General features: G+C 42.4%; 1 protein-coding gene and 1 pseudogene across 3 annotated transcripts in view; one reads left to right on the top strand and one right to left on the bottom strand.

Moving 5' to 3' along the window:
- The window catches only part of LOC144132655 (uncharacterized), a 197,001-nt gene that overhangs the window by 95,236 nt on the left and 82,626 nt on the right, over nt 1-19,139 (bottom strand). The gene's annotated exons all lie outside the window — the stretch shown is intronic.
- On the top strand, nt 12,239-15,145 carry LOC144132651 (uncharacterized; annotated as a pseudogene).

Genomic DNA, 19,139 nt, shown 5'->3' with positions numbered 1-19,139 from the left:
AGTCACAAAACGCCACGTATAAACTTAGCGAAGACAGACTGCACATCGGTGACGTCACCTTCGTATTTGATGTTGCATCTGGGAGCGTCATTCGATCTACAAGATAGCTCACAAGGGAAAAGATAGCTGGTACAATCGATCATTCAAACTCTACTTGTCGTAATCACACGCCATCACGATTACACTTATCATGCACTAATATGCGTAGTTTGCTACCCAAACGTGTTGAACTATGTTCATACCTGGATAACAGTGAGTGTGACATTTTAGCATTAACTGAAACGTGGCTTAATCCTGATATTTCTGACACTGAGGTACTGCCCGATACCAACGAGTACATAATCTTCCGCAAAGATAGAGAAAACAAAAGAGGAGGAGGTGTCGTAATAGCCGTCAAGAAGCGTATAGCATCTCATCTTGTTAATTTACCCAGTCCCCTTGAGATTATATGGATCTGCATTACGTCATCATTCGTTAATTCAATAATAGGTGCATGTTACAGACCACCAGATAGCTCCGCTGCTTTCATATCTCACTTGCGCGATAACCTCAGTGCCATAAGGACCAAGTTTCCTAAAGCTAATATATTTCTGATGGGGGACTTCAATTTCCCGGACATTGACTGGTCTAACCTCACCTCTGACTCTCGCTGTTCTAAAGACTTCATCGACTTAACTTTAGATTTTTCTTTAACTCAGTTAGTAAACCAACCTACACGCGGAACGAATATTCTTGACCTTGTTTTGACTTCATGCCCCGACAATTCAAGCATCGTCTCTACTAGTGAGGGATTCAGTGACCATCTGATTCTTAATTTTGCAGTTAGCATTCCATCACATACGCGGCATCTAACGTCTAAGCTCATCTTCAACTATAAAAAAGCTGATTGCAAAGCTCTTAACGTTGGTCTGCAAGAATTTTGCTCCTCGTACCTTTCCACTTTCTCTTCCCGTACCGTCAATGAAAACTGGACCTTATTTAAAGAAAAGTTGCTGTCATTAATGGTTGCTCACGTACCACAAACTTCATTTCGGGTCAACATTTCTAAGCCATGGTATCATAGGTCACTTCGCACAATTAAGAATAAAAAGAAGCGCTTATTTAAAGCAATGAAAAAATCTGGATCTCCCTCTCTGAAACTGCAACAGAAAGACTGCGAAAAACAATACTGCCGTGCCGTTCGTAAAGCGAGACATAAATTTTATTCTCATGATCTTCAATCCCTTATGCGCAACAACCCTAAAAAATTCTGGCGTACAATATCCCCAACACTCATGCCCAAATCGCTCTACAGGACAATACCGGAAATTTCATTACTAACGAAGAAAGTGCGACTATCTTTAACAATTATTTTACTTCAGTGTTCACCCATGAAGATCTTTCTAACATTCCTGCCACCGCCGAAGTCGACTACAGATATATGACCCCCATCGAATTAACTGTTGAAGGCATCGCGTCACTTATCAAAAACCTTAAAATGTCCACTAGCTCTGGTGTTGACGGAATCAACGCCAAAATTCTTAAACTCACTATAAACTCGAGCAGCTTAATCTTGTATCACATTTTTCAGCAGTCTTTATCTACAGGTGAACTTCCGTTTGATTGGAAAATAGGCAAAGTCATCCCCGTGTTCAAATCCGGAGACAGAAGTAACATCAGTAACTACCGACCTATATCTTTAACCAGTATTGCATGTAAGCTCCTAGAACATATCATTGCTTCAAATGTTGCGCAGCACCTTGAACAAAACCGCTTTTTTTACCCTCATCAGCACGGTTTTAGAAAAGGACTGTCATGCGATACTCAACTCATGGAATTTACGCACGAAGTTCTGACTAACATGAATGATAACCAACAGACTGATTGCATTTTCATCGACTTTTCTAAGGCTTTTGATCGGGTAGCACATTGTCGTTTAATTGCCAAATTCTCTGCTTTAAATATCGACTCATTAACGCTATCATGGATTAGAAATATCCTCTCATTTCGCAAACAATTTACCAGTATAAATAATTGTTCATCCTCTCTCTCTGAAGTATCGTCCGGTGTTCCCCAGGGCAGTGTCCTGGGCCCGTTACTATTTTTAATATATATTAACGATCTGCCAACCGACATTACCTCTAACATCCGTTTGTTTGCTGACGACTGTATTATTTACCGCAGAATTTCTAATCAAACCGATCATATCGCTTTACAGAAAGATCTAGACCATATAACAAACTGGTGTTCCATGTGGCTAATGCCGGTCAACACTGATAAGTGTAAATTAATGACTTTCAGCCGTAAACTTTCAAACTCTTCTTTCACCTACTCGCTCAGCAGTAATCATGTGACAACAGCGTCCTCATATAAATATCTCGGCATTCACCTAAATCGAAACCTTTCCTGGTCGACACACATTAATAAAATTACAGCTAAGGCTTCACGAACCCTTGGATACTTAAAGCGTAATCTTAATGGTGCACCATCTGACACTCGAAAACTAGCCTACCAGACGTTTGTCCGCCCACAACTAGAATTTGCATCACCCATCTGGTCACCTCACCAAGCGTATCTAACACGTAATCTCGAATCTATACAGAACCGTGCTGCACGCTTCATCGCTCGTGATTATAACCGGCATTCCAGCGTCACTAAGATCAAGTTATCGCTATCACTTGAGTCTTTAGAATCACGTCGTACCGTAGCCCTTCTTTGCTTATTTCATAAAATGATTTTCAGTCTTCACAGTCACACATTACCTTTGTCACGGCCATGTCGCACATCTCATCGCCTCCATAATCATAGCAGCTTTACGCGTATTTTTGGTCATACAAAAGCATTCAACATGTCTGCTCTCCCACGTGCCATAAACTATTGGAACAGCCTTCCTGACGATGCTACTAATACCAGAAATCCTGCTACATTTCGTGATAAAATAACCGCAATCTTCGCCTAGTTGTCTCAGTTCTGTGTATTCTTGCGAAAAATGTTTTATTGCTGCTTAGTGTGAACTAACTTGTGCACTTTTTAGCCTCTCTGTCAAATCGTGTTCCATTTCCATGTTGCCACATTTTGAAACACGTAATTATTGTGTGTTGTATTACTTTATTTGTATTCTTCTGAGTGCCTCTTGCTAACTATTGTATAAAGTTTTTCTTCTGTCCTTCTGTTATTTTGTGTTTTTTTTTGCGCTGTTCTCTAACTTCTATGTACTGCCCCACTCACACAATGCTCCAATGTAAAGGAGCCTGTGAGTAACTTGAATAAATAAATTCAGGTGGTACAATGGCAGCCGTAGAGCGTAACGTTATGCGGGCAGCTCTTTGAACATGTGCAGTTCTCGTATCCTCACTGTATTAGTTGGTCTGTAAATAGCTTTTGAGCGCGCGGGTGCAGTGTTTCTTGCATGCGCACGTAGCCACGTTCCTCCCCAAATTTATGAATGGCAAAAACTCAAACCTATTAGTGATTTACGTAAAGCTGGCCTGCTATCAGCTAATAAATGGTAAACTACAAAGGTCCCCCGCTCGCTTAATTCAGTTTTTACTAATGCAGAGCACTCGCTATCAGCTCAGTTACAGCATAGCCTCATATTTTGCCCAATAAAAGCATTCATTTTGCTATTTTCTGTGAAGGCTTAGGGAGTGAAATATTTTCGTTCTAAAAGTTGAGTGATGAGAGGATTCTTCAGATAATCATCAAGGAAATATTGATGTTTTATTTTTTTTGTGCATGTTTTAACGTCGTCTTCTCCTTTACATTGTGTAAGCAGGACTTTTTACCGTTAATCAAAGGCTTGCTGTGAAGGCAGATGTAAACAATTTCTATCTGTTCTGTGCCCTCCTTCTTGACGCGGCTAAGATGTCTGCAGAATTATGTAAAAAAATATTTCACAGCGACCCCTAATCACATAGTGTTGGTATTGCGACAGCGTTAGAAGAACGCTAATGATGCCTTTACCGGCAGTGGCGTACTTTCCAGTGTGGTGGTGTGATTTTTCTCAGCCAATGCCAATATCTGGCCCGGTGACATCACTTTACTCCAGACATTCAGCGAATTTTAAGACCGACGACGCATTTTGTTTCCGATTAGGCTTCTAATATTATCGCGTTAAAAATTGCCCCAGGAAGGCACGTTTAAGCAACTAACAAATCCCACCGCAACATCCGCGAGATAGGAATGACAGATCAGGCTCCGAAAATTGCAGTGACCTGGACCTCATGAGAGCTGGTGGTGCGCTTGACGCGTGTGTAACACGATGGGCCGAATTCTGTCATTATAGCTGAATAATGCACGGGGTGTGTTTTGTGCAAAGCGTCTTCGTGTAAGCATCCCACATTTAGAATTTGCGCGTGCGGTTTTTGCCACACCTTTTTCATGTCCTCGTATGTTTCGTCCAAGGTCTTTCCCACGGGAGAAGAGGTACCTATGGTTGTCGAGCCCAATGAGGTGAGGACAGCATTCCATCTTCACACTGCCCTTTTTGCATTGATCTGCATTGCATAGTCAAACCTGATGGCCTGAGCTGGTGTTTATTGTTTCATAAATTTGGATTTATGTTGTTTCCATTGCAGTTTAACGTACCGAAGAGACTAAGGCTATATGAGGGACGCCGTAGTGAAAAGCTCCAGGAATTTGGGCCGCCTGGGGTTCTTTAACGTGCACTTATATCGCACAGTACACAGTTTACATTTTCGTCTCCATCGACATTCAACCTCCGCGTCTGGGATCGAACTTGCGTCTTTCCGGTCAGCAGCTTAGCGCCATAACCATCGAACAACAGCGGGGCGCGCTCACGAAATTGTGTGGTCGTACAAATGTCATCAGGTCTGAAGGCGTCCAGTTTGAACTTCTGGATTAACATTGAACAGTCAGGCTTGAATATGCTGTACTAACATTTCGGCGGATGGGAGTTTTGAACTTCATCAGCTTCCTTAAGTCGGTCGACGCGGCATGACACGATCCCGGGATCTTTGGTCAGCCTTCTGCCACTGTAACGAATGTGTTGCAGCGGCATATTCATCACTAAGTGTTTGCTGCTCACCACCTGCGCATTCAGCGCGCTAATATTCAATGCCTTTAGACTGTTTTCGATCGTCAGTGTGACTGTTGTGGCAGCGACTTTCTTCAGACTGTTTGGAGTTCCGCGTATTTGTGCAGAACGGAAAACTCGTGCACGAATTAAATGTGCCAGTCAGCCTTGCGGACGAGAGAAGAGACGACGCTCACTGCCCGTTCTTCGCGGGCATGTGATATAAAATAAACAGTTTCGTGAGATACAGTGATCACTCGTAAGTGGTCATGCTGGCTACGTTGGCGCACGTCATGAAACGAGCACAATAAATTAACAACTGCCGTTATTTTCTAAAATTTCCTCATTGTTTTTAAATTTACCTTGTAGTTGTTAGCTGCAATTAGCATTGCTTAGTGTGGCCTCGGTGCATCAAACATTTCTCATCAGAGAGGTGGGCGAATATCCGAAATCTTCAGATAACTGATCAGATGCCCTTGCATTCATTTCGTTGAGCAAATCAAGTAGTACATGTTCAAAATGTTTCCAAACGAATTGACTGCGCTCTTAGGTTTTTGAGTAGTTTTCGAATATTTGGCAGCAAGTTCAAACAGAGACGCCGTAGATACCTTTTCTTTTTGGGAGAACGTTTTTTAAAAAATAATTTATATACAGAAATTCTTGACAAAAGGATTTTTCAGCCAAAAAATGTTTATGATCGCATTTTTTTTACATAACGTAAGACTTCACTATTACAGTCAATGTATCCGCAGGTCGTCCAACCGAAGGAGACTCAGAGCGAATGCCCGCCTGCGTCAGAATATATGCTTCCAGTCTACTGGGAGGCTCCTAAGAGCAGAAGGCCGGATCTGCCCGAAGAGCCGGCCTCATGGGAAGATCAGCGTGACAAAGAACGTAAGTTTACGATTCGCGACTGACACTAGACTGGAACAAAGGCCTGCAGAAAGGAGTGCATATAGTTATTGATGCCGCAGTATGTTCGAGAAAGAAAGAGTATTTTTGTTACAGAGACCTGAACTTTTTAGTTAACAGCACACAGCTCTTCCATGTGATTATTGGTAAGTACACTACTAATTTGTAAACTTATGTACAGCACCTACATTTATCTTCTGTGGGCTATGTGGTACACAAAATCATTTTGCACTTTGACGCAGCAAGGTTGTCACAGAAAAAATTTTGAAACCGTTTTCGGAGGCCATTTCTCCAACTTTCGTTTATATCAGGATGAGCCGTTGGTTTTACTCCAGTGAATTTTGTGCAGTGCCTACTCTGTGGTTATGACACAAGATTGCTTACTTTATGTAATTTTTCTTTTGTAGAGGCTGTACAAAAAAGCCCTAACACTACTTCGGCAACACAAGCTGAAATATGTGGTGCGATAATGGCATGGCTCAAGAACTGTCGAGCACGTTTGACTACTGCATCAAAAAGGTACGCAGCTTCTAAGCAAATCATTATTAATTCCCATCTCTTATTTCTTTTAATGATGAGTATAAATTTTTTACAGAGTAGGCTGCTTTTTCATCACACAGACCATTGTAATATAGCATTTGTACAAATATACTGTGCAGGCACACACACTTATGTACATATATTGAAATGAATGTGTACTTTTGCATTCTCACTGAATGGCTGGGCTCACTTTCCCATCTTTAAAAGTGTCCTTTTGCATCTAACTCAGAGTTAAGGATGCTTATATATATATATATAACTATATCCATGTCTTCGTTCAAGTGCTGGTACCAGAGCCAGATTGCTCTTTTGCAAGTCTAGCTTCTATGTGGTCTCTCTTCAGCAGCCTCTCTTCAGCACGTTCTAGCTACTGCACAGTGAATAGGGAGGTTCAGAATAGGGGGACCCTATCGATTAGGGGAAAAAGTTTAGCGGGACACCAGTTGCGCTGGTGCACGGCTGACCCATTATTCCCCTGCCCCCTAACTGATAGGGTACTTTTATTCTAAAACTGTCTAATACTTGCTGCTGTAGCAAATTTCATTTGAAAAGATTCTGTTCGATTTAGCCCAATTGTTTATTGTAACTGGTCTGAACACAGTGCTTCAGGACAAAGACAGTGCTAGACAGCACATGGTGCCCATTTTCAGCTGTTTATTTTTCAACTACGGCAGCCATATATGCGTATGTGCGTGTGTGAGCGTGGGTAAATAACGAGATGACAGCACAAGCATGGTAATGGTTTATCCTGTTTTCTTCTGATGCAGTTTTCGTGAAATTCCTTTTCACACATTCTTCACACAATAACATCTCTTGTTAAGCCATCCTTTGGGTAGCTCACAACAATTTAGATTATTAACAAATTGGGAAAAAGTTTCTTCAGCATCTGCTTCATATTATGTAACTTGTCAGATTTTCGCTTTTTTGCAAACTGCATCTGAGATGACTTAATAGGTGATAAAATATTACAATGTTTCCATTATTCTGTCATTGAGTTACCTGCAAACATTCAGCCGATTTTGAAGAGTGAGCGGGCAAAAGTCCATGTCTGTCTCAAATTTTCCTTTTTCCTAAAGCAGTGTTCACTTATCAGATTCAAACTCTATTTCCCTGAAAATTACTACTGAATCCTTTAGTCCAGAAACGTTCTACATTGAGTGCATTTTTTTGTCTACTTGTCCAAAGGACAACCACCTCAGAATGAAGACTGGAAGAATCTTCATGCTCCAAATATGAGCCACATTTATTTTATTGAAATGGCATGGATTAAGTCATCCTATGCTATATTGTTCAATTCGTATTCACTACAAGCTGCTCAACAAAAGACTGCCATTCTTTGTACTCTAGGTAAGCACATCTGCATTCTTTCCGCTGTGGCACTGTTTGTGTTCCTTACAGATTTGCAGGGTGCTACTGCCAAACATTGTGTTCTTTTATATTGTACCCCTATGAAACAAGTTGCTTGACGGAGACTGCTGCCTTCTCATGTTTGTTTGGCAAGTGCATTTGTGAGCAGTTCAGAATGGTTTTGTATCATTTCATGCTTTTTCATGCCTGCAAGCTATTACTAAAGTTCCTTATACACAGTCTTGACACTATACTTCTTGTTAGCTGGCTGGGCCTGCCATCATTTCATTCTTTGGGTGATCTCATCTGCATGCTGCCCCTTTTGTGCCATTTCATTTCGCATTCTGCGGTCATTTTAACTCGTGCCAAAGTGTTAAATTCATCATTTCAGATGGCTGCTACAGGACAACTATCCTGAACTTCTTGCAAACTGCTCCGCAAGAAAATTTTTATATTATTCATGCAGTAACTTCTCTTGTTAAGCCATCCTTCTGCTAGCTCACAATTCATTACAAAGCACATCACCATTTGAAAAATTAGGTTTGCGCAAATGCAGGAAATCATTTTGAGCATATCAAGTGCAGATGATTCACAAAATAGGAAAAATGCATAACTATCTGTTCTATATTATCTAGTTGTCAAAAAATTAGCTTTTCCACAAACTACATCTGAGATGAGTTACTAGGTGATAAAATATTACAGTTCCTTTATTCTATCTGTCATTGAGTTGCATGCAAATATGTGGCCGATTTTGAAGAATGAGTGGGCCTAAGTCAGTGTTTGTCACAAGTTTTTCTTTGTACTAAAACTGTTCACTTATCAGATTCAAACTTAATTTTATGAACAGTTTGACCTGAAAATAATTACTATTGAATCCTTTAGTACCAAAAGGTTCTACAATGAGTGCACGTTTTTGTCTGTCTGTCTGCAGGACAGCCGCCTCAGAATGAAGACTCAATGAATTTTTGTGCTCCACAAGTATAAGCCAAATTTTATTGCAAATGGCATGGATTAAGTCATCCTGTGCTATATTGTTCAGCTTATATTCACTCAAATACAAGCTGCTCAGCAAAAGGCTGCCACTCTTTGTTCTGCATTAAATGAATATCTGCATTCAGTGCTTTCTCCTAAAATACACGTTTATTGGGTGAACAACACAGTTGACTTTCTTGTACCCCAAATTCTGTACATAGATGCGCATTGCGTCAATGTTGTTATTCTTTGCTTACTTTGCGAATGCTTCGGCTACTGTTTCTCTTTTTTTGTATTTACCAGCATTTATGTGCTGTGTTACTGTATCAACCCCCCACTGTAATGCCAAATGGCACTGTGGGTAAAAGATAAATAAATAAATACCCTGTGGCACTAACTCATTCTATGTTCCTTACACATATGCAGGATGCTACTGCTGCTGCCAGAGTTTGTCGTTTACACTGTGCCCCCATGAAGCAGGTTGAGTGACGGAGGCTGCTTCCTTCTCAGGTTTGTTTGGTAAGTGCAATTGTGTGCAGTTCAAAATAGTTTTGCATCATTTCATGCTTTTTCATGCCACCACACTGTTTCTAAAGTTCCTTACATGCAGTCTTGGCACTATACTACTTGTTAGCTGGGCCGGGCCTGCCATCATTTTATTCTTTGGGTAATCTCATCCGCATGCTACCCCTTTTGTGCCACTTCATTTTGTGATGTGTGCTCTTTTGAGCTGGTGCCACAGTCTACGATTCATGATTTCTGATGGCTGCCGCAAGCATTGCAACTATGTACCTGAACTTTAAATGCCTGCGTGCACCAGTTCATTTGCTTCAATACGTTGCATATTTTTTCATGTCTTTAGTAGTTTTCTTCCTCATTTTATGTTCAGGGGTGCAACAGTTGTGCCAATTGCGCCATTTTGATACAGCTGCGCCCAGTTGCACCAATTGCGCCATTTTGATACAGCTGCGCCAAGCTGCGCCAAAAGTGTGAAATTTGTTAAAATTGCGCCATGCTGCGCCAAAATGCCCGATTAGACGCGAACGATTATAGTCTTGCTAGATTTGGCGAAACATCGGAGCTGCGTTGGCAACATGTAGTGCCGGTGGCCAATCCAATCCAGCTAGAGGCTTGATGGCTCGAAACTATGCATGAAAAGAAAGAAAACACGTGCACGGTGAGCGCAAGTTGGTGAGTACCGTAGCAACCGTAGCTTGTGTGTGCGGCGGCTTGTCGACGCCGAGGGACGGTCTTGGACACTTACCTCGGATTGGTTTCCCCAGCTGGTCGCACCGCTACAGTGTCGATAGGTGTTCATCATGAGTAAAGGTGAGTGCATTCAAACTTGATTCGTTCGATGTGTGTTAGATGGAGATCAATGAGAGAGGTGCTGCAAATATTAACGCCGTCTATTTGGGGTGGGGGCGATATGCTGCCAAAATCAACGATGTCATCGTTTGCCAGGCTTCAGATGAAGCGGCAGAGCAGACGGGCATGAATTCGCAGTTGTCGTTCATCATGAGTAAAGGTGAGTGCATTCAAACTTGATTCGTTCGATGTGTGTTAGATGGAAATCAGTGAGAGAGGTGCTGCAAATATTAACGCTGTCTATTTGGGGTGGGGGCGATATGCTGCCAAAATCAACGTTGTCATCGTTTGCCAGGCTTCAGATGAAGCGGCAGAGCAGACGGGCATGAATTCGCAGTTGTCGTTCATCATGAGTAAAGGTGAGTGCATTCAAACTTGATTCGTTCAATGTGTGTTAGATGGAGATCAATGAGAGAGGTGCTGCAAATATTAACGCCGTCTATTTGGGGTGGGGGCGATATGCTGCCAAAATCAACGATGTCATCGTTTGCCAGGCTTCAGATGAAGCGGCAGAGCAGACGGGCATGAATTCGCAGTTGTCGTTCATCATGAGTAAAGGTGAGTGCATTCAAACTTGATTCGTTCGATGTGTGTTAGATGGAGATCAATGAGAGAGGTGCTGCAAATATTAACGCCGTCTATTTGGGGTGGGGGCGATATGCTGCCAAAATCAACGATGTGATCGTTTGCCAGGCTTCAGATGAAGCGGCAGAGCAGACGGGCATGAATTCGCAGTTGTCGTTCATCATGAGTAAAGGTGAGTGCATTCAAACTTGATTCGTTCGATGTGTGTTAGATGGAGATCAATGAGAGAGGTGCTGCAAATATTAACGCCATCTATTTGGGGTGGGGGCGATATGCTGCCAAAATCAACGATGTGATCGTTTGCCAGGCTTCAGATGAAGCGGCAGAGCAGACGGGCATGAATTCGCAGTTGTCGTTCATCATGAGTAAAGGTGAGTGCATTCAAACTTGATTCGTTCGATGTGTGTTAGATGGAGATCAATGAGAGAGGTGCTGCAAATATTAACGCCATCTATTTGGGGTGGGGGCGATATGCTGCCAAAATCAACGATGTCATCGTTTGCCAGGCTTCAGATGAAGCGGCAGAGCAGACGGGCATGAATTTGCGGTTGTATTTTACTAGTATGGTTGTGTTTAATGCGCCACAACCTTTTAATGCAGGTGTCACATTGTGTTGCATGACTTTTTGTGCTGCTGCTCGAAGTTGCCGGTATTCTGTTGCGCCATCCATGCACCGCGAAATCAGTACGTTTTCTCGTTGATCACATTCACATCGTAAGATAGGAGGTGAATCAGTCGCGCCTTGCGCGTGCACTCAAAAAGCAACACGGGGGTGCCGATAGCAGCAGTCGGGCTCGTCGAACTATGAAGGCCCTTTGCATTCGGAAGTGGTCTATTTAAAGTTAGCTCAGGAACATCGAGAAAACTCAGCCAAGGCATACTGGTAAAGTCCGGAATAATGCAGAAGCAGTTGTGCTTGCCTGCAGTCGTCATTCCAGACTAAGCTCTCATCTCGTGCTACAAAGGAAGTGTTCACAAGATCAGTCATTGCACTACAGTCACAGTATAATGTCGCATGCCGGCGGCTATTGAAAAAAAAAACATTTCAAAGGTTTTCGGCAACATCTACTTACACCTAATATCCCGAGTCATCGCCCGCACCTAGAAAGCGTAAACCACGTGCCGAAGACGGAACTCGCCAGTTTTGTTTGCTTACAATTCCCCTACTTATCTGCTTTCACCATTTGCCCCCATCTAATTTTGCCCGCTGATTTTTTTTTTCAGTGTACGTTCCCTTCCTAGCTTGTAAGTTGTAATTCGGAAGCCTTTCTGTCACGCGGCTTTGCCCTTTTACTTTTTAAGGTCTAATGCCTCATCGTTGTGAAGAAAATCTGTCCCGCTTTTGCGGCGGCTCTGATTGGTCGAGACCGGATGCCCAATCACCATATTGAATCGATATTTAAAAAATAAATTAATAAACCTTGTCTACCAGGGAATCGAACCTCCATCCCTTGGATCCCCAGCTTATTGGTTTTTTTTTTTGTGTCGTACTGCGTTCATTTTTGGTCACAGGTTGATCGCAGTCAGATTTGAATGAGGCTGTTCTGGTGCCGCACTTCTGCGATGCATGCAGCAGATTTTGTGTCCAGTAAAAAACATTAGGTTATGGTGCTTATGAGCAAGATAACATCCTGTGGTTAAGGTTCTTAAGCCACGCCTTGTTGAAAAATACATATTTTTTAGCTTTTGCTATTTTTTTAAATGCATGTTCCCCACCCTATATTTTCTATGAATTTCAGGTGGAAGAATAGGGAGGCTTACTATGAATATTGCAGTGGATAAATTTTATTTCTAAATGCCCGATTATTTGTACTTTCTTGGTTCCTCCGGAGGCCGAAAAAAATCAGTTCCCGACTGTAGTTTGTTGTTTGCTGGTAATAGTAGTGAACATACTGCCTTTTATAAAATGAACTTTTTTTCTTTCTTCACAGAGCGGTGCACGAAATTCAATGCCTCGGTGCTGAATGAAGTGGACTGCAACAATGATGTGATCAGTGGTTGGTGCAGGGAAGGCATCAAGGACACAGATGCTTTTTGTATCTTGTGCAATGTGACAATTTGCTGTGCTCAGCATGGTACTGCTGCTGTCAAGCGCCATGCAAACATGAAGAAGCATGTGGAGGTAGCGGCAAAGCATAGAGATTCTAGTGGTGTGCTACTGGCGCCCAAGACCGTGCAAGCCACGATAGATTTTTCACAGGGGAGGCCTCGTTGCAAGACCAAGTTTGTGAGGCTGAAACCATATTTGCAATGTCTGTTGTTTCAAAAGGCATTCCCTACTCATGGGGTGACACAGCAACACACATCTATAAAAGGATGTTTCCCGACAGTGATGTGGCCAAGAGTTTTACCTGTGGAAGGGCGAAACTTTCTTATGTCATCTCAGATGGTCTGGGGCCTTACTTCAAATCAAAGCTTTTGACAGAGTTGTGTCGGCCAAATGTTTTTTTTTCGTTAATGATTGACGAAACTCCAAAACCTGAACAGCGTGTGCAGCAGTTGGATTTGCTGGTTAGATAATTCTCCGAAAGTGCAAAGCAAGTTGTTGTTGAGCACTTGAACTCTTTAAACCTCGGTCGTGCCACTGGGGATATAATTGTAGGGTGCATAGAGGATGCCCTAACTGAGTTGCCAAAACAAGGGTTTCTTTGCTTTTTCAGTGATGGCCCTAATGTCATGAAGAGCGTGAAATCTAAGCTGAAACAAAAGATAAACCCAAATCTTGTTGATGTTGGGGAGTGCACTTTGCACAAAGTGCACAATGCATTTTCGAAGGGCTTAGATGCATTTTGTTCTGATGTTGAAGAACTTGTCAGGGATGTTTATTATTATTTTAAGCATCCTGTGCGTGCCGAGGGCCTGAAAGAACATCAAGAGATTTTGGGGATAGAGCCTCATGTCTTCCTCCGACACGTCTCTAATCGCTGGACATTGCAAGAATCTCTAGTCCGCGTGGAAGAACAATTCACTGCCTTGCAGGACTTTTTTGGGGGGAACTGTGGTAGACTGCGACCAGGTGTGCAGACCCAACACAGCAGACTTGCTGCAGCTTTTAGCAGCAAGGACCTTTATGCAAAGGTACTGTTTCTGAGGAATGCTGCAGAGCTGTTCACCGGGTTCCAGAAACTCTTCCAAAGGCGGGAGCCACTTCTGCATGTCCTTCATGAAGAAATTCTAGGATTAGTGCGACGAGTTTTGAGTCGGTTTTTAAGAAGCGAAATATTTTGTAGCAAGAATGCAGAGGAGTTAACCAAGCTTAACCTGGATGATGCTGCCTTTTGGAAGGCACGACCGGAAGTTGGCGTGGACACAGAAAAGCTATGGAAGGCTGGGACTCTTCGGAGAAAAAAAAGTTCCGCCTCGGAGCTCGGGCATTTTACCTTGCTTGTTCGAAAGCATTGCTTCAGAAGCTCCCCCTCACAAATAAAGTGGTCATGCATGCAAGGTTCCTGGGTTTACAATACGAGAATGCTGAGCAGGAAGTGCGGTCCTTACGCTACATTGTGGGGCAACTTCCTCAGGTTTTGGGTGATGGTCAGGTGTCATCTCTCGTTGATGAATGGCTCATGCTGAAGTGCGATCAGAGCAAAGGCACCCTGGAAGGAAGGCTGGATGTCTACTGGGCAAAGATATTTTGCATGAAGACAATAACAGGTGAAACAAAGTATCCCATGCTTTCGAAACTTGTAAAAGCAGTTCTCTCTCTGCCACACAGAAATGCTGACCTAGAACGAGGCTTCAGTGAAAATAAGCACCTTTTAGATGGACGGAGCTCTCTGAACATCGCTAGTGTTAACGGAATGCGCCACATTAAAAGTTATCTTCAGCGCTATGATGGTGATGCAAGTAAGGTGCCCCTCAGCTCTGACCTTTTGAGATGTGTGAGGCAGTCACGAGCGAAGTATGCTCTGAGGATGAGCGCTGAAGAAAGCACAAGCAAGCGGGCAGCAGAGGAGGCTGTTTCAAACCAGTGTACTCTTGAAGCAAAGAAGAAAGCATTGGAAGGCCAGGTGCAAGCCAGCAAGGTGTTGCTCACTAGGGCTGAAGAGATGATAAACTTCGACATCAAAGAGAAAGACATGGACAAGGTTGAAAGTGGTCGCTTGCTGTTGACTACAGGGAATGGAAACCTTGAGCAAGCCCTTAAAGACCTCAAGGAACTGGAAAAGCAAATGTTAAAAAAGGCGAGGCATTGACATGCAAACAACATCTACACTAGACATGTATATTGTAATAGTGCAGGAGCGGCTTAGCTTGCCTTGCACCTAGTCATGATGTGGACATTCTTGTCTATTTGGTGTTGGTGCTAGTCGTGATGTGTTCTAGTCGATATTCCTGTCTACATGTGATTAGAACTGCAATAAATTTTTTTGTAGTGTTGATGCAAACTATTTCTTGTATGTTCCTTTGCTTGGTCTTGTATAGTGTACCTACGGATTAACCTTTTTTTACAGGTTTGTGCATAGATCCCTACCTTATGGGTTTCTCAAGCGTTCATTTGTAAATGATTTGCAGATCCTTGCCCAATGAAGCTAAAGCATAATTGAAGTGAGACAGCCTTAAAAAATAAACCAACTAGATTTTATGGCTCACATGTATATAGTCCGATGTTCAGATCTTATTTTTGTACAGGAAGTAAGGCTTCTTTCCCGTGAAATTGCTCCAAGTTATGAATATTAGCTCCAAAATGCCGAATATTTTTCCCGTAAGTTGCTCCAAATATGGATTTTACTGCTCCAAAAATTGCTACAAATCCTATTTCCCCTGTATGTTCTATATGTTACTGTTGAAAGCTTTGTATCTTCTTTTTTTTTCTTTTGGAAGTGGTCACTGGTTCATCAGATGTACCATTATTATCCTCTGTCCCAAGACTTCCTCTTTCAAGTACTCAGCTGAATACTAGCTTTTCTGAGGTGCGTTGCAGGCTTCACGTAATGTTGCCTTGCTAAGCATTAGTATAGGTTCTATTCACTTTTTTTTTCTACACTCAGGTGTTCTGTTAAGGCCGGATTGTGGGTTGGTTATATGTATCTGCGTATTGTCCTAAGTGAGCGCTCAATGCTAGCTGCTTTTATCACTCTTTATTTTCTCAGATGTGTTTTGGTAAATATTGACCAGCCTTACATAAGCAAGTGAGGATTCTTATGTGTTAAAGATCATCTGAGATATTTGTCATTGCTACAGACTTTATTACTGAATTGTGATAGTGACTTTTCGCATTTGTGGGAACTACTACAATGGACATTTGTTTTTGTTTACCCAGTAACCAAGGCCTTCCTTCACACTTGCTATGGCATGCAGCTGAAGATTAAGTCATCACAAGCTGCCTGGATGGGTGCCTACTAAACAGAAGTCCGCATATTTTATAGCTGTTGAATTGGAGTTCTTTCTCAAGTCGTTAGTCGATGTTTTTGCATAGAAGTATAAGAGCATTTCACTGAGAATAAAAAGTTTTGAGTCCTTAACAAAGGCTACTTGTTTTTCTACACTTGCACCAGTAATATTTATACACTGAAAATAGGCTGCCTTGTTTTATGCTGTTTGCGTTGACTTTCATTAGAGTTCTGTCATGACTAGACAGTTATAAAATGTAATTCACCCTGCCAAGCTTTTGATCCTACAGCAGCATTGCAAGAGCGCAATTTACTTGCATAAAGCACTTATTCTTACAGCAGAGAATATGGTGTCTCATGAACAGTTGTTGTGAGATATGTTTTGTAATTTGTAAGAACTCGGGTGAAAGGAAAATATGTGCTGTAGTATTGGAAAAATTTTCTGTATTAGATGAGAGTGTGAGAAAATATGCTGCTGTGCTGTCTCTTGCCCCTGTTGCCTGGCATATTCACCCTGTTTCTGCAGCCAAGCCATGTGTCGGCTTTGAGCAGAAATCTCGGTGCCAGGCAGCTGGAGCATGAGACAGAAAAACACCTGTTTCTTCCACACTCTTGGTAAGCAAAATTTCGTCATGCGACTCTTTACATGAATACTAGTATCATATCGCCGAAACTACAAAAGGGCTAAAACACTTCTACACAGCTAAAAAGTACATCGCATAGATGTTTACAAGATGTTTTAGGATTATATCAGCACAGCTATAAAAGGGCACAAAAACTTCTTGATAGTTAAAAATGGTCTTGCTTAGAAGTCAACAAGATGTCACAGTAAACCTCTTCTAGTCGACAGATAGCGTTGCATTAGCCTAGGCTACAGAAGGTCTTCAAGACATCGGATGGCTTTATAAAAGCTTGGTTATGCTTCTTGTAGATGTCAAAACGTCTTGGTGTAGATGACTTATAGATTTCTACAAGCACTTTCTGTGTTTCGTGGGTTGCTATGGCTGTGAAATATAATCTAAAAATTTTAATGTTGAATATCCTGTTTGCTCTGTTTGTCAGCTAATGAGAACTGCTATACTGGATTATATCACGTATTACAGTTCTGGACGGTGAGATGCATGGTAAGTTGGGCACGGGCCGTCGGTCACCCATATGTGTCCGTTCTCTTTGGAGGCTGGCGCAGAATTGCAAACGGCATAGATGCTTGAAAGAATGCTTAAATTACGAGCAGATTGAGGACGCAGGTTACTAGACTTCTTATTAAGGGCTAAGCTCTAACCATCACGAGCCAAGCCAAAGTCAAGCCAGCACTAGATCGGCAGACATAATATGGCAGACGTTACGATGGACGACGGAGCGCAAGAAGTGGACACCCAAAGGCCTGCAGCCCTTCTGTGCTTGCGAGCACAGCGCCGAAGTAGACAAGCGCAGGATGCAAGCGAGACTAGCGCAGTTACGGTCGGCATTGCGCTCACAAGCTGCTGTCACCGGCAACTTGGAGGAGCAGCTTCTTGCAAATGCCTTCACTACAAGCACCATGGTGGCTTCTAGTTTTTGCACTCGTGCAACGGGAGCGCTGGGTGTTCCAGCGCAATGAAAAATGGTTTGAAGAAACCTTGCCCAACTAGGGCGAATTCCATTTCCGGCAATCGCTGTGCATCACGCCCGCCCCGTTCTAGTACGTCATTGACGCGCTGAGATGCGTTCTTGAAGGAGAGACCACGACCATGCGGGAGGCCATCTCAGTCGAAAAACGTGTAGCCATTGGGCTCTACTGGCTACGGTCCGGTGCAGAACACCAAACCATCGCACATCTGTTTGTTGGCGCTGCGTCAGCGTCAACACATCTGACACAGCGCCAACAATGACATAGCATACTTGTGGTTCCGGCTTGTTCAAGGACGGCAACTCATAAATGGACAAACGTTCAGGCACTACACTAGCACAGGACCATACTAGAAGAACAAGGAGGGCCGAAAGAACGGCCAAAATATGGTTGGAGTCTCGGAGAAAATTCAGTTCACAGGGAGCGGGCCACAATCCACAAAAAGTGGCCACAAGGCGAAGGTGCAGGTGGTGCTCCACCACAGGAAATGAGGTCCGCACAAAGTTCATGTGTGGGGTGTGCAAGGTGGCACTATGTGGCACTTGTTTTGGTGCCTTTCACACTAAATAGGCACATAAATGAACTCAGGATGGTGCCTTCATGAGACAACGGGACAGTGTTGTCCCACTTCAGAGAGCTTCGGAATGTGCCAATGGGACATATACGTCCCCTTTTTTTCTAATGAACTAGGCATGTTATCCTCAAATTTGTTTAGTATCATTTGTGAAGCCTTCAGGAGCTCAAAAAACCAAAGCATTTCCCTTTTTTTCTAGGAAACCATATATGATCTTACAGATGGTTAATTGAAGGCAAGGGTATGTTTATGGAACTATATAGGCATGATGCTGTCCACAACAGCCTGCATCGCCAGGAAGCTGCAATTAGTGACAGAGAAGCAATTAAAACGAATAGAGAGACGAATTAAACTGCTACAAAATATAGTGCCTATTTTATCTTCGGGCTACACTGATTACTCTGTCAACTTCAATGGGAAAAATTTTTTGGAAAAAAACACATTTTCTGGCAGCTGTTCCGTTTTTCAGTTCTTCGGTTATTTTACGTTACTTTTTATTATTTACCGAAAATCCCTGTGAAATTTCTGTGACGTTCCACTTTCTGTTTTGAAGTCTGCGATAGATTTTTCTTCCTCATTATGTACTGAAAGCTTGTAAAATGTCTGTGATGTTCACTTTTCTGTTTTTCAGTTATTCTGTTATTTTAAATGTCTCTTGTCTGTCGTGTACAGAAAATCTGTGAATATATATAAATATATAAATGTTTTTGGCTGCCCTGTTAATTGCACAAATTTTCCTTTTTGGTTTGCAGAAAATATATTTGAAATTCCAACAAAGTCCAGAAAGAAGACTGCATAAACAATGTGCAAAAGTGTATGAGCATCGTACTCTGCCACCTGAAGCACAAACATAGGAGAATGCACACGAGTGGAAACGATCGACAG

The sequence above is a fragment of the Amblyomma americanum genome, chromosome 5 (genome assembly GCF_052857255.1).
Source record: "Amblyomma americanum isolate KBUSLIRL-KWMA chromosome 5, ASM5285725v1, whole genome shotgun sequence".
In the NCBI taxonomy this organism is placed as follows: Eukaryota; Metazoa; Arthropoda; class Arachnida; order Ixodida; family Ixodidae; genus Amblyomma; species Amblyomma americanum.
Note: the sequence above shows the minus strand (reverse complement) of the source record. Positions and strands in the feature narration are given on the sequence as shown.